Source organism: Helianthus annuus, chromosome 4 (genome assembly GCF_002127325.2).
Source record: "Helianthus annuus cultivar XRQ/B chromosome 4, HanXRQr2.0-SUNRISE, whole genome shotgun sequence".
Classification (NCBI taxonomy): Eukaryota; Viridiplantae; Streptophyta; class Magnoliopsida; order Asterales; family Asteraceae; genus Helianthus; species Helianthus annuus.
Genome location: NC_035436.2, coordinates 9,954,093 through 9,968,779, shown reverse-complemented (window position 1 = coordinate 9,968,779; position 14,687 = coordinate 9,954,093). Strand labels below are relative to the sequence as shown.

The 14,687-nt window shown below is 36.7% G+C and overlaps 1 long non-coding RNA gene across 1 annotated transcript; it reads right to left on the bottom strand.

Moving 5' to 3' along the window:
• Positions 1–13,167: 13,167 nt before the first annotated feature.
• LOC110934367 lies at positions 13,168–14,366 on the bottom strand. The gene is made up of 2 exons (XR_002588273.2): positions 14,270–14,366; positions 13,168–13,253 (listed from the first exon to the last, which is right to left on the bottom strand). It is a non-coding gene; the product is annotated as an uncharacterized LOC110934367 (long non-coding RNA).
• Positions 14,367–14,687: the final 321 nt, after the last annotated feature.

The window sequence follows — 14,687 nt, the reverse complement described above, 5'->3', positions numbered from 1 at the left end:
CAATTATTATCTCATCAACATGAGTTGTACAAGTCCCTGAGATTGGAGTTTAAACTCACAATCTAGTCAAGAACTAACTTCTGCTGATGCTTGGGCGAAGAGTATGTTTCCATAAATCTCGGGTCTTCAAACAATTCGTCAAAATATTCCTACAAAATAAGATATACAGTATTAGTTTAACAATTTAAACAATTGCCGAAGCGCTTAATATTATTAAAAGGCATATAAACTGCAAGTAGTATGGAATTCGAATGCTATTGCCAGAATGGTATAATGGATTACAGCTGATTGTACAGTCACCACTATTGCCAGAATTCTTTGTAGTGCTTGAAGTTATACTAAGAGACTTGGCCAACTGGAAGTTTCAACTGGAAGAATATGAAAACTTGGTGAAGAAATCCAAAGAAGCTAGTGTAGAGCCACAAATTGAGTCCAAAATCGCCAAGAAATTTAGAAATTGAAAAAAGATTTGGAGAGTGCGATGGCGAAAGGGAGTGAATTTAGGTCAATCGTCGCCGCTAAAGATGTCGCCGCTAATAGAGGTTCACTTTTAGCGACGACATTTTGATCTTTAGCGGCGACATTTGTCGCCACTAAAAGTCAAAAAAGTAAAAAAAAAAAAATCTATTTTACTGCTATTTTCAGTTTTCCGAATACAAACCAAACCATTGATATATACATATATACACATAAAAGTACATAAACGATAACTAGTTTGAATTTTTGTTTAAGTCAAACATAAAACAATAAACAACAGATTAAATGAAACCTTGGATGAAAAAGAAAACCAACTTTTACAATGCATCAATGTAAGTGTACAACTTTAATCAAATGGGTGAGAAAGTGTCGGACGGCCTGAACAACTTTTTTTTTGCCAAATGATAATCTAGTTTTTTTAATGAAATGGTTTAAAAGGTTTCTTGTGAGCAACTTTTGACCCGTTTCCTCTTAATTTCTTTTTGTTTACCCGTCAATCTATTCATGAGTAAAGGATTGAAAACTGCCACCTCGAATAATGATGCAATGTTTACCTTGCGGGTGATCATTCCTTAGCCTCACATAACCTGAAAAATGTAACCACAAAATCAAGTTCTTGACAAGTGAATGAACAAAAAGTTGGTTAACTGTTGCATCTTACAAGTTGTGAAATCTTAAGGTAAAAATCTCTAATTTGTATCAACAGTTAAAAGATGAACCAAACAGCAAAGACAACATGCAAAACAATTGAACCCAATTTAAAAAGTCATAAACAAAAAGCTTTAAAGATAAAAAATTTAAACACAATCCAAAACACCAAAACAGGAAGAACAACTTACCTAAGTAAGTCGACTAACATATCAAAACCACCAACCATCATTAGAAACCCTAAATAAACAACACTTAGAAGCACAAAAGCAATAAAGCCAATGACCAAATTGCAAAACCTGATAAGCCATCCGAAGGTAAAGTTGATACAATAAAACGAAAGACAAATACCGGAGGAAATCGTAAAAGAGGCACTACAAAGAATTCTGGCAATAGCGGCGACTTTTGTCGACGCTAATACTCCCAATTGTCGCCGCTAATGAACCGTTGCTAATGCTTGTCATGTCGCCGCTAATAGTATTTGTCGCCGCTAATTCCTTTAACTTTTTAGCGACGACCTTTTGTTTTAGCGACGACTTCTATGGTCGGTAAAGCCATATATGACACATCAGCAAATATCATTTGCGACGACAATGTCGCCGCTAAAAGTCAAAAAACCAATTAATTCTTTTTTTTTTCTCGCTTAATCCCAGTTTTTGCAAATAACCGTAACCTGCTGTTTCTTTTAATTTTCCATACGCAAACAATAATTCAAACAATTCTTCAAACAAACCAAGTTTTAAACATAAAACTACAACAAAAGTATTTTGTTTGGTTAAGTTAAAGATTTGAAACCCCTAAGTTGAATACAAAATACATCATTCTCCCTCCTCGTCCGTGTCATTTTCGTTGTCTTTTCTTGATCTCTTCTTATCCATAGCTTGGTACAGTCGTTCCATAAATCTCGGGTCTTCAAACAATTCGTCAAAATATTCCTACAAAATAAGATATACAGTATTAGTTTAACATTTTCTTACTCTGCTCCCATTTATCGAATTCCATGGACCAAAGAAGAATATGAGCTTCTTGTCGCCTACATCCTTTTGGTTGAATTGTCTGGTTGAACAGACTAAATAAGAAGACGACCTTATCCTCAAATCTGTATGTTCGATTATGCGGTAAAGAAAACTATTTCACGCAACCCATTTTGGTCGCTGTGAATCTACCCAACAAAAAGTCATATTTTCAGATCTGCTGCAATGATCGGGAAAGTTAAAACCACAAAAAATAGGTTCACTTCAGATCAACTCCATTTGCAAATCATCCCCTGCTTGAACGGCGCGGAGGCTATGTTGATGCACTTGTGTCTGTACTTTGTCTGTATTTGGTCTGTATGTAAAACGATGTCCTAGATAGTCTGTAAGTTGACCGAGTCAACCATCCTCCGGATTGACTTGGTCAAACTGTTAGTTATTGGTTGTCATTTGTCTGGCTCGAAGGATGAACATCGAAGGATAATGCTGATCCTTCGATGAACTCGAAAGATATCCTTCGAATGGATGATCGATAGATCATCCTTCGAAGTGATTACTGATCCTTCGAAAGCATTGTAGTCGATAGATGATCCTTCGACCATCTATCGAATCCTTCGAACATGACAACCTGGGCTGGGTATATATATACCCATGCAGTGTATGTGAGAAGATAGATGCACACATAGAGAGATAGAAAGTTGAGAGCATTCTGTCCGAAAACACACACACATACTTGAGAGTTTGCAAGTTAGATTTGTAAACATTGTGCTTGTAACCGGAATCTTCATACGTATTAATACAGTGGTGTTAATCAGTGAACTTTATGTGTTTGTGTTTATACTTGCTTCATCCCGGTTTGCTTGCTAGCTTGGATTCCGCACTCGCTAGTGTGTTTGTATAACAAGGTTTAGGTTCGTCATCCTCCGTAGAGGGACCTACAAGTGGTATCAGAGCTTGGCTCTTTACCTTGTTTAAAACCGGGTTGTTCGAGTTCTTGGTGTGTTTGGACACTTGGTTTAGGACCCGTTTTGGTGGTTTTTCTTGCATCTCTAAACTGAAAAACGGTTTCTAAACCTTCGGGAGTGTTCAAGGTTGGGTTGGGTAACTTGAAAACTTGTTTTTTAAGTGACTTTGTGTTTTCCGGCCATATCTCCGGTAACTGGTTCTGGATAAGGTGTTCCATTTTTGGAATATTTTATTTCAAAATCAGAGTTGGTGGGAAAAGGTGAGGTCTGACCATTCCTTTTGCCGAAAGTTGACTTCACCAACCCATCACCTTTTCACCAACCTGTCCCATCGTGTCAGTGTGTCAGAAGCTTCCGAAAGATATCCTTCGACTTCGAAAGATCATCTTTCGATCAGAGACAGCTCGACAGATTAGCATCTTTCGAGTAGTCTTTCGAAGTCTAAACATTATCTTTCGTTTCTGGAATCTTTTCGAAAGTTAGTTGTCCGAAAGATAAGGATTTATCTCGAAAGATAAGGATCTTTCATTGAGAATCTTTCGAGATCAGTATTCAAAAGATAAAGATCTTTCGAACTGTGAATCTTTCGCGATAATTGCTCGAAAGATAAGGATCTTTCATTGTGAATCTTTCGAAGACTTTGCTCGAAACTCAACAGTAATCTTTCGATCACTGTTGATCCTTCGAACAAGTCTTGATCTTTCGAACAGGTCAGAATCTTTCAATTCTTGTCTGTTTGAACTTAACAGTTTGTGTTTGTGAAGGTTTTTCAATTATTATCTCACCAACATGAGTTGTACAAGTCCCTGGGATTGGAGTTTAAACTCACAATCTAGTCAAGAACTAACTTCTGCTGATGCTTGGGCGAAGAGTATGTTTCCATAAATCTCGGGTCTTCAAACAATTCGTCAAAATATTCCTACAAAATAAGATATACAGTATTAGTTTAACAATTTAAACAATTGCCGAAGCGCTTAATATTATTAAAAGGCATATAAACTGCAAGTAGTATGGAATTCGAATGCTATTGCTAGAATGGTATAATGGATTACAGCTGATTGTACAGTCGCCACTATTGCCAGAATTCTTTGTAGTGCTTGAAGTTATACTAAGAGACTTGGCCAACTGGAAGAATATGAAAACTTGGTGAAGAAATCCAAAGAAGCTAGAGTAGAGCCACAAATTGAGTCCAAAATCGCCAAGAAATTTAGAAATTGAAAAAAGATTTGGAGAGTGCGATGGCGAAAGGGAGTGAATTTAGGTCAATCGTCACCGCTAAAGATGTCGCCGCTAATAGAGGTTCACTTTTAGCGACGACATTTTGATCTTTAGCGGCGACATTTGTCGCCACTAAAAGTCAAAAAAGTAAAAAAAAAAAAATCTATTTTACTGCTATTTTCAGTTTTCCGAATACAAACCAAACCATTGATATATACATATATACACATAAAAGTACATAAACGATAACTAGTTTGAATTTTTGTTTAAGTCAAACATAAAACAATAAACAACAGATTAAATGAAACCTTGGATGAAAAAGAAAACCAACTTTTACAATGCATCAATGTAAGTGTACAACTTTAATCAAATGGGTGAGAAAGTGTCGGACGGCCTGAACAACTTTTTTTTTTGCCAAATGATAATCTAGTTTTTTTAATGAAATGGTTTAAAAGGTTTCTTGTGAGCAACTTTAGACCCGTTTCCTCTTAATTTCTTTTTGTTTACCCGTCAATCTATTCATGAGTAAAGGATTGAAAACTGCCACCTCGAATAATGATGCAATGTTTACCTTGCGGGTGATCATTCCTTAGCCTCACATAACCTGAAAAATGTAACCACAAAATCAAGTTCTTGACAAGTGAATGAACAAAAAGCTGGTTAACTGTTGCATCTTACAAGTTGTGAAATCTTAAGGTAAAAATCTCTAATTTGTATCAACAGTTAAAAGATGAACCAAACAGCAAAGACAACATGCAAAACAATCGAACCCAATTTAAAAAGTCATAAACAAAAAGCTTTAAAGATAAAAAATTTAAACACAATCCAAAACACCAAAACAGGAAGAACAACTTACCTAAGTAAGTCGACTAACATATCAAAACCACCAACCATCATTAGAAACCCTAAATAAACAACACTTAGAAGCACAAAAGCAATAAAGCCAATGACCAAATTGCAAAACCTGATAAGCCATCCGAAGGTAAAGTTGATACAATAAAACGAAAGACAAATACCGGAGGAAATCGTAAAAGAGGCACTACAAAGAATTCTGGCAATAGCGGCGACTTTTGTCGACGCTAATACTCCCAATTGTCGCCGCTAATGAACCGTTGCTAATGCTTGTCATGTCGCCGCTAATAGTATTTGTCGCCGCTAATTCCTTTAACTTTTTAGCGACGACCTTTTGTTTTAGCGACGACTTCTATGGTCGGTAAAGCCATATATGACACATCAGCAAATATCATTTGCGACGACAATGTCGCCGCTAAAAGTCAAAAAACCAATTAATTCTTTTTTTTTTCTCGCTTAATCCCAGTTTTTGCAAATAACCGTAACCTGCTGTTTCTTTTAATTTTCCATACGCAAACAATAATTCAAACAATTCTTCAAACAAACCAAGTTTTAAACATAAAACTACAACAAAAGTATTTTGTTTGGTTAAGTTAAAGTTTTGAAACCCCTAAGTTCAATACAAAATACATCATTCTCCCTCCTCGTCCGTGTCATTTTCGTTGTCTTTTCTTGATCTCTTCTTATCCATAGCTTGGTACAGTCGTTCCATAAATCTCGGGTCTTCAAACAATTCGTCAAAATATTCCTACAAAATAAGATATACAGTATTAGTTTAACAATTTAAACACTTGCCGAAGCGCTTAATATTATTAAAAGGCATATAAACTGCAAGTAGTATGGAATTCGAATGCTATTGCCAGAATGGTATAATGGATTACAGCTGATTGTACTGTCGCCACTATTGCCAGAATTCTTTGTAGTGCTTGAAGTTATACTAAGAGACTTGGCCAACTGGAAGTTTCAACCGGAAGAATATGAAAACTTGGTGAAGAAATCCAAAGAAGCTAGAGTAGAGCCACAAATTGAGTCCAAAAGTCGCGAAGAAATTTAGAAATTGAAAAAAGATTTGGAGAGTGCGATGGCGAAAGGGAGTGAATTTAGGTCAATCGTCGCCGCTAAAGATGTCGCCGCTAATAGAGGTTCACTTTTAGCGACGACATTTTGATCTTTAGGCGACATTTGTCGCCACTAAAAGTCAAAAAAGTAAAAAAAAAAATCTATTTTACTGCTATTTTCAGTTTTCTGAATACAAACCAAACCATTGATATATACATATATACACATAAAAGTACATAAACGATAACTAGTTTGAATTTTTGTTTAAGTCAAACATAAAACAATAAACAACAGATTAAATGAAACCTTGGATGAAAAAGAAAACCAACTTTTACAATGCATCAATGTAAGTGTACAACTTTAATCAAATGGGTGAGAAAGTGTCGGACGGCCTGAACAACTTTTTTTTTTTTTTGCCAAATGATAATCTAATGATGTTGCTTTTACAAGAAATTTACATGCCTTGCATTTTCTTACTCTGCTCCCATTTATCGAATTCCATGGACCAAAGAAGAATATGAGCTTCTTGTCGCCTACATCCTTTTGGTTGAATTGTCTGGTTGAACAGACTAAATAAGAAGACGACCTTATCCTCAAATCTGTATGTTCGATTATGCGGTAAAGAAAACTATTTCACGCAACCCATTTTGGTCGCTGTGAATCTACCCAACAAAAAGTCATATTTTCAGATCTGCTGCAATGATCGGGAAAGTTGAAACCACAAAAAATAGGTTCACTTCAGATCAACTCCATTTGCAAATCATCCCCTGCGTGAACGGCGCGGAGGCTAGGGTTAATCGGCTGAGGAATGGTATGCACACCGCCCCACGAACGGTGTGGTACAAGAAAACAGATCTTTAGCGACGACAATTGTCGCCGCTAAAAGTCCCATCTGTCGCCACTAAAGGCTTTAGCGACGACCAGTCGCCGCTAATGCCCCGCCGCTAAAAGTCAATCGTCGCCGCTAAAGATGTCGCCGCTAATAGAGGTTCACTAATGCTTGTCATGTCGCCGCTAATAGTATTTGTCGCCGCTGATTCCTTTAACTTTTTAGCGACGACCTTTTGTTTTAGCGACGACTTCTATGGTCGGTAAAGCCATATATGACACATCAGCAAATATCATTCGCCGCTAAAAGTCAAAAAACCAATTAATTCTTTTTTTTTTCTCGCTTAATCCCAGTTTTTGCAAATAACCGTAACCTGCTGTTTCTTTAAATTTTCCATACGCAAACAATAATTCAAACAATTCTTCAAACAAACCAAGTTTTAAACATAAAACTACAACAAAAGTATTTTGTTTGTTTAAGTTAAAGTTTTGAAACCCCTAAGTTCAATACAAAATACATCATTCTCCCTCCTCGTCCGTGTCATTTTCGTTGTCTTTTCTTGATCTCTTCTTATCCATAGCTTGGTACAGTCGTTCCATAAATCTCGGGTCTTCAAACAATTCGTCAAAATATTCCTACAAAATAAGATATACAGTATTAGTTTAACATTTTCTTACTCTGCTCCCATTTATCGAATTCCATGGACCAAAGAAGAATATGAGCTTCTTGTCGCCTACATCCTTTTGGTTGAATTGTCTGGTTGAACAGACTAAATAAGAAGACGACCTTATCCTCAAATCTGTATGTTCGATTATGCGGTAAAGAAAACTATTTCACGCAACCCATTTTGGTCGCTGTGAATCTACCCAACAAAAAGTCATATTTTCAGATCTGCTGCAATGATCGGGAAAGTTAAAACCACAAAAAATAGGTTCACTTCAGATCAACTCCATTTGCAAATCATCCCCTGCTTGAACGGCGCGGAGGCTATGTTGATGCACTTGTGTCTGTACTTTGTCTGTATTTGGTCTGTATGTAAAACGATGTCCTAGATAGTCTGTAAGTTGACCGAGTCAACCATCCTCCGGATTGACTTGGTCAAACTGTTAGTTATTGGTTGTCATTTGTCTGGCTCGAAGGATGAACATCGAAGGATAATGCTGATCCTTCGATGAACTCGAAAGATATCCTTCGAATGGATGATCGATAGATCATCCTTCGAAGTGATTACTGATCCTTCGAAAGCATTGTAGTCGATAGATGATCCTTCGACCATCTATCGAATCCTTCGAACATGACAACCTGGGCTGGGTATATATATACCCATGCAGTGTATGTGAGAAGATAGATGCACACATAGAGAGATAGAAAGTTGAGAGCATTCTGTCCGAAAACACACACACATACTTGAGAGTTTGCAAGTTAGATTTGTAAACATTGTGCTTGTAACCGGAATCTTCATACGTATTAATACAGTGGTGTTAATCAGTGAACTTTATGTGTTTGTGTTTATACTTGCTTCATCCCGGTTTGCTTGCTAGCTTGGATTCCGCACTCGCTAGTGTGTTTGTATAACAAGGTTTAGGTTCGTCATCCTCCGTAGAGGGACCTACAAGTGGTATCAGAGCTTGGCTCTTTACCTTGTTTAAAACCGGGTTGTTCGAGTTCTTGGTGTGTTTGGACACTTGGTTTAGGACCCGTTTTGGTGGTTTTTCTTGCATCTCTAAACTGAAAAACGGTTTCTAAACCTTCGGGAGTGTTCAAGGTTGGGTTGGGTAACTTGAAAACTTGTTTTTTAAGTGACTTTGTGTTTTCCGGCCATATCTCCGGTAACTGGTTCTGGATAAGGTGTTCCATTTTTGGAATATTTTATTTCAAAATCAGAGTTGGTGGGAAAAGGTGAGGTCTGACCATTCCTTTTGCCGAAAGTTGACTTCACCAACCCATCACCTTTTCACCAACCTGTCCCATCGTGTCAGTGTGTCAGAAGCTTCCGAAAGATATCCTTCGACTTCGAAAGATCATCTTTCGATCAGAGACAGCTCGACAGATTAGCATCTTTCGAGTAGTCTTTCGAAGTCTAAACATTATCTTTCGTTTCTGGAATCTTTTCGAAAGTTAGTTGTCCGAAAGATAAGGATTTATCTCGAAAGATAAGGATCTTTCATTGAGAATCTTTCGAGATCAGTATTCAAAAGATAAAGATCTTTCGAACTGTGAATCTTTCGCGATAATTGCTCGAAAGATAAGGATCTTTCATTGTGAATCTTTCGAAGACTTTGCTCGAAACTCAACAGTAATCTTTCGATCACTGTTGATCCTTCGAACAAGTCTTGATCTTTCGAACAGGTCAGAATCTTTCAATTCTTGTCTGTTTGAACTTAACAGTTTGTGTTTGTGAAGGTTTTTCAATTATTATCTCACCAACATGAGTTGTACAAGTCCCTGGGATTGGAGTTTAAACTCACAATCTAGTCAAGAACTAACTTCTGCTGATGCTTGGGCGAAGAGTATGTTTCCATAAATCTCGGGTCTTCAAACAATTCGTCAAAATATTCCTACAAAATAAGATATACAGTATTAGTTTAACAATTTAAACAATTGCCGAAGCGCTTAATATTATTAAAAGGCATATAAACTGCAAGTAGTATGGAATTCGAATGCTATTGCTAGAATGGTATAATGGATTACAGCTGATTGTACAGTCGCCACTATTGCCAGAATTCTTTGTAGTGCTTGAAGTTATACTAAGAGACTTGGCCAACTGGAAGAATATGAAAACTTGGTGAAGAAATCCAAAGAAGCTAGAGTAGAGCCACAAATTGAGTCCAAAATCGCCAAGAAATTTAGAAATTGAAAAAAGATTTGGAGAGTGCGATGGCGAAAGGGAGTGAATTTAGGTCAATCGTCACCGCTAAAGATGTCGCCGCTAATAGAGGTTCACTTTTAGCGACGACATTTTGATCTTTAGCGGCGACATTTGTCGCCACTAAAAGTCAAAAAAGTAAAAAAAAAAAAATCTATTTTACTGCTATTTTCAGTTTTCCGAATACAAACCAAACCATTGATATATACATATATACACATAAAAGTACATAAACGATAACTAGTTTGAATTTTTGTTTAAGTCAAACATAAAACAATAAACAACAGATTAAATGAAACCTTGGATGAAAAAGAAAACCAACTTTTACAATGCATCAATGTAAGTGTACAACTTTAATCAAATGGGTGAGAAAGTGTCGGACGGCCTGAACAACTTTTTTTTTTGCCAAATGATAATCTAGTTTTTTTAATGAAATGGTTTAAAAGGTTTCTTGTGAGCAACTTTAGACCCGTTTCCTCTTAATTTCTTTTTGTTTACCCGTCAATCTATTCATGAGTAAAGGATTGAAAACTGCCACCTCGAATAATGATGCAATGTTTACCTTGCGGGTGATCATTCCTTAGCCTCACATAACCTGAAAAATGTAACCACAAAATCAAGTTCTTGACAAGTGAATGAACAAAAAGCTGGTTAACTGTTGCATCTTACAAGTTGTGAAATCTTAAGGTAAAAATCTCTAATTTGTATCAACAGTTAAAAGATGAACCAAACAGCAAAGACAACATGCAAAACAATCGAACCCAATTTAAAAAGTCATAAACAAAAAGCTTTAAAGATAAAAAATTTAAACACAATCCAAAACACCAAAACAGGAAGAACAACTTACCTAAGTAAGTCGACTAACATATCAAAACCACCAACCATCATTAGAAACCCTAAATAAACAACACTTAGAAGCACAAAAGCAATAAAGCCAATGACCAAATTGCAAAACCTGATAAGCCATCCGAAGGTAAAGTTGATACAATAAAACGAAAGACAAATACCGGAGGAAATCGTAAAAGAGGCACTACAAAGAATTCTGGCAATAGCGGCGACTTTTGTCGACGCTAATACTCCCAATTGTCGCCGCTAATGAACCGTTGCTAATGCTTGTCATGTCGCCGCTAATAGTATTTGTCGCCGCTAATTCCTTTAACTTTTTAGCGACGACCTTTTGTTTTAGCGACGACTTCTATGGTCGGTAAAGCCATATATGACACATCAGCAAATATCATTTGCGACGACAATGTCGCCGCTAAAAGTCAAAAAACCAATTAATTCTTTTTTTTTTCTCGCTTAATCCCAGTTTTTGCAAATAACCGTAACCTGCTGTTTCTTTTAATTTTCCATACGCAAACAATAATTCAAACAATTCTTCAAACAAACCAAGTTTTAAACATAAAACTACAACAAAAGTATTTTGTTTGGTTAAGTTAAAGTTTTGAAACCCCTAAGTTCAATACAAAATACATCATTCTCCCTCCTCGTCCGTGTCATTTTCGTTGTCTTTTCTTGATCTCTTCTTATCCATAGCTTGGTACAGTCGTTCCATAAATCTCGGGTCTTCAAACAATTCGTCAAAATATTCCTACAAAATAAGATATACAGTATTAGTTTAACAATTTAAACACTTGCCGAAGCGCTTAATATTATTAAAAGGCATATAAACTGCAAGTAGTATGGAATTCGAATGCTATTGCCAGAATGGTATAATGGATTACAGCTGATTGTACTGTCGCCACTATTGCCAGAATTCTTTGTAGTGCTTGAAGTTATACTAAGAGACTTGGCCAACTGGAAGTTTCAACCGGAAGAATATGAAAACTTGGTGAAGAAATCCAAAGAAGCTAGAGTAGAGCCACAAATTGAGTCCAAAAGTCGCGAAGAAATTTAGAAATTGAAAAAAGATTTGGAGAGTGCGATGGCGAAAGGGAGTGAATTTAGGTCAATCGTCGCCGCTAAAGATGTCGCCGCTAATAGAGGTTCACTTTTAGCGACGACATTTTGATCTTTAGGCGACATTTGTCGCCACTAAAAGTCAAAAAAGTAAAAAAAAAAATCTATTTTACTGCTATTTTCAGTTTTCTGAATACAAACCAAACCATTGATATATACATATATACACATAAAAGTACATAAACGATAACTAGTTTGAATTTTTGTTTAAGTCAAACATAAAACAATAAACAACAGATTAAATGAAACCTTGGATGAAAAAGAAAACCAACTTTTACAATGCATCAATGTAAGTGTACAACTTTAATCAAATGGGTGAGAAAGTGTCGGACGGCCTGAACAACTTTTTTTTTTTTTTGCCAAATGATAATCTAATGATGTTGCTTTTACAAGAAATTTACATGCCTTGCATTTTCTTACTCTGCTCCCATTTATCGAATTCCATGGACCAAAGAAGAATATGAGCTTCTTGTCGCCTACATCCTTTTGGTTGAATTGTCTGGTTGAACAGACTAAATAAGAAGACGACCTTATCCTCAAATCTGTATGTTCGATTATGCGGTAAAGAAAACTATTTCACGCAACCCATTTTGGTCGCTGTGAATCTACCCAACAAAAAGTCATATTTTCAGATCTGCTGCAATGATCGGGAAAGTTGAAACCACAAAAAATAGGTTCACTTCAGATCAACTCCATTTGCAAATCATCCCCTGCGTGAACGGCGCGGAGGCTAGGGTTAATCGGCTGAGGAATGGTATGCACACCGCCCCACGAACGGTGTGGTACAAGAAAACAGATCTTTAGCGACGACAATTGTCGCCGCTAAAAGTCCCATCTGTCGCCACTAAAGGCTTTAGCGACGACCAGTCGCCGCTAATGCCCCGCCGCTAAAAGTCAATCGTCGCCGCTAAAGATGTCGCCGCTAATAGAGGTTCACTAATGCTTGTCATGTCGCCGCTAATAGTATTTGTCGCCGCTGATTCCTTTAACTTTTTAGCGACGACCTTTTGTTTTAGCGACGACTTCTATGGTCGGTAAAGCCATATATGACACATCAGCAAATATCATTCGCCGCTAAAAGTCAAAAAACCAATTAATTCTTTTTTTTTCTCGCTTAATCCCAGTTTTTGCAAATAACCGTAACCTGCTGTTTCTTTAAATTTTCCATACGCAAACAATAATTCAAACAATTCTTCAAACAAACCAAGTTTTAAACATAAAACTACAACAAAAGTATTTTGTTTGTTTAAGTTAAAGTTTTGAAACCCCTAAGTTCAATACAAAATACATCATTCTCCCTCCTCGTCCGTGTCATTTTCGTTGTCTTTTCTTGATCTCTTCTTATCCATAGCTTGGTACAGTCGTTCCATAAATCTCGGGTCTTCAAACAATTCGTCAAAATATTCCTACAAAATAAGATATACAGTATTAGTTTAACAATTTAAACACTTGCCGAAGCGCTTAATATTATTAAAAGGCATATAAACTGCAAGTAGTATGGAATTCGAATGCTATTGCCAGAATGGTATAATGGATTACAGCTGATTGTACAGTCGCCACTATTGCCAGAATTCTTTGTAGTGCTTGAAGTTATACTAAGAGACTTGGCCAACTGGAAGTTTCAACTGGAAGAATATGAAAACTTGGTGAAGAAATCCAAAGAAGCTAGAGTAGAGCCACAAATTGAGTCCAAAAGTCGCGAAGAAATTTAGAAATTGAAAAAAGATTTGGAGAGTGCGATGGCGAAAGGGAGTGAATTTAGGACACGCGCAGAACAGGCGACAACACGAGCTGAGGTGGCAGAGCAGGCAAAAGCCGCCCTCAAAGAGCAAGTAAAGGAGTGGAAGGAACAGAAGCAAAGACGGAGGGCCGCATTAGCCGCCCTCCGAGCAGAATCGATGTCGAGATCGAGCCACAGTTTAGAGTATGATGATAATTCTAAAACATACATGCCATTGGGTAAGTTTCTGAAAATGAAGCAATAGTTGAAAACATACTATTGTTGAACAATAATAACTTAAAGTTTCTAAAAGGAAGCTCATAATTATAAATATATATATATATAGACATTAATAAGTTAAAAGACTGTTGGTTCTTGTTAATATTCGGGATTTACACATCTACTGGTTTCAGCGTCCAACTCATGTTTGTGACTGACTCTTAAACGTTATCTGTGACTGACGCTTAATCCGACCCGAAACCATTCTGACCCGAACCAGTTTCAACCCGAACCCAATCCGGCCCGAACCAAAACAATCTTTTTTTGTAATCAAAAATTCAGTCTGCACATGCTCTAATCAATAATTCACAAGTAATTAACAGTTGTTAATTGTGATTTAACTATCAGTAATTAACAATCAAAGTCGATGGCAGTTAATCATGTGGATTAAAATCGCAATGATTTGAAACGTGGGTGTGTTACCTCTGAAAATTGCGGACGTGTCTTCTCCTTCTCATGAGGACTCACGTCACTCGAGGCTGAAGATAAAGAAGGTTTACGTCCAAGTCCCCTATAAATTCCACGCCGAGCATGTTTATGGGAGTATGTTGAGTTTTTCTTAAATGTAGAGCTTGGGAGTATGTTTATGGGGTTGTACTGGTGCAGTGGCGAAATGTTAACGTCTTTAAAATATAGTGCCCCACCAGCATATGAAGAAATCTTTGAAAGAAATAGAATTTATAAACACATTTTAACAACTTAAATACCATTTAATGTGAGTGAGTTGAGGTCACACCAGCTCAAGTCGAGTGCCTTTAACTCTTTCAAGGGAGATAATTCTACACAAAAGACATTTTTAGTTAATAAATAATGGTGTCAATATTTTAGTTGTATTCTTAAT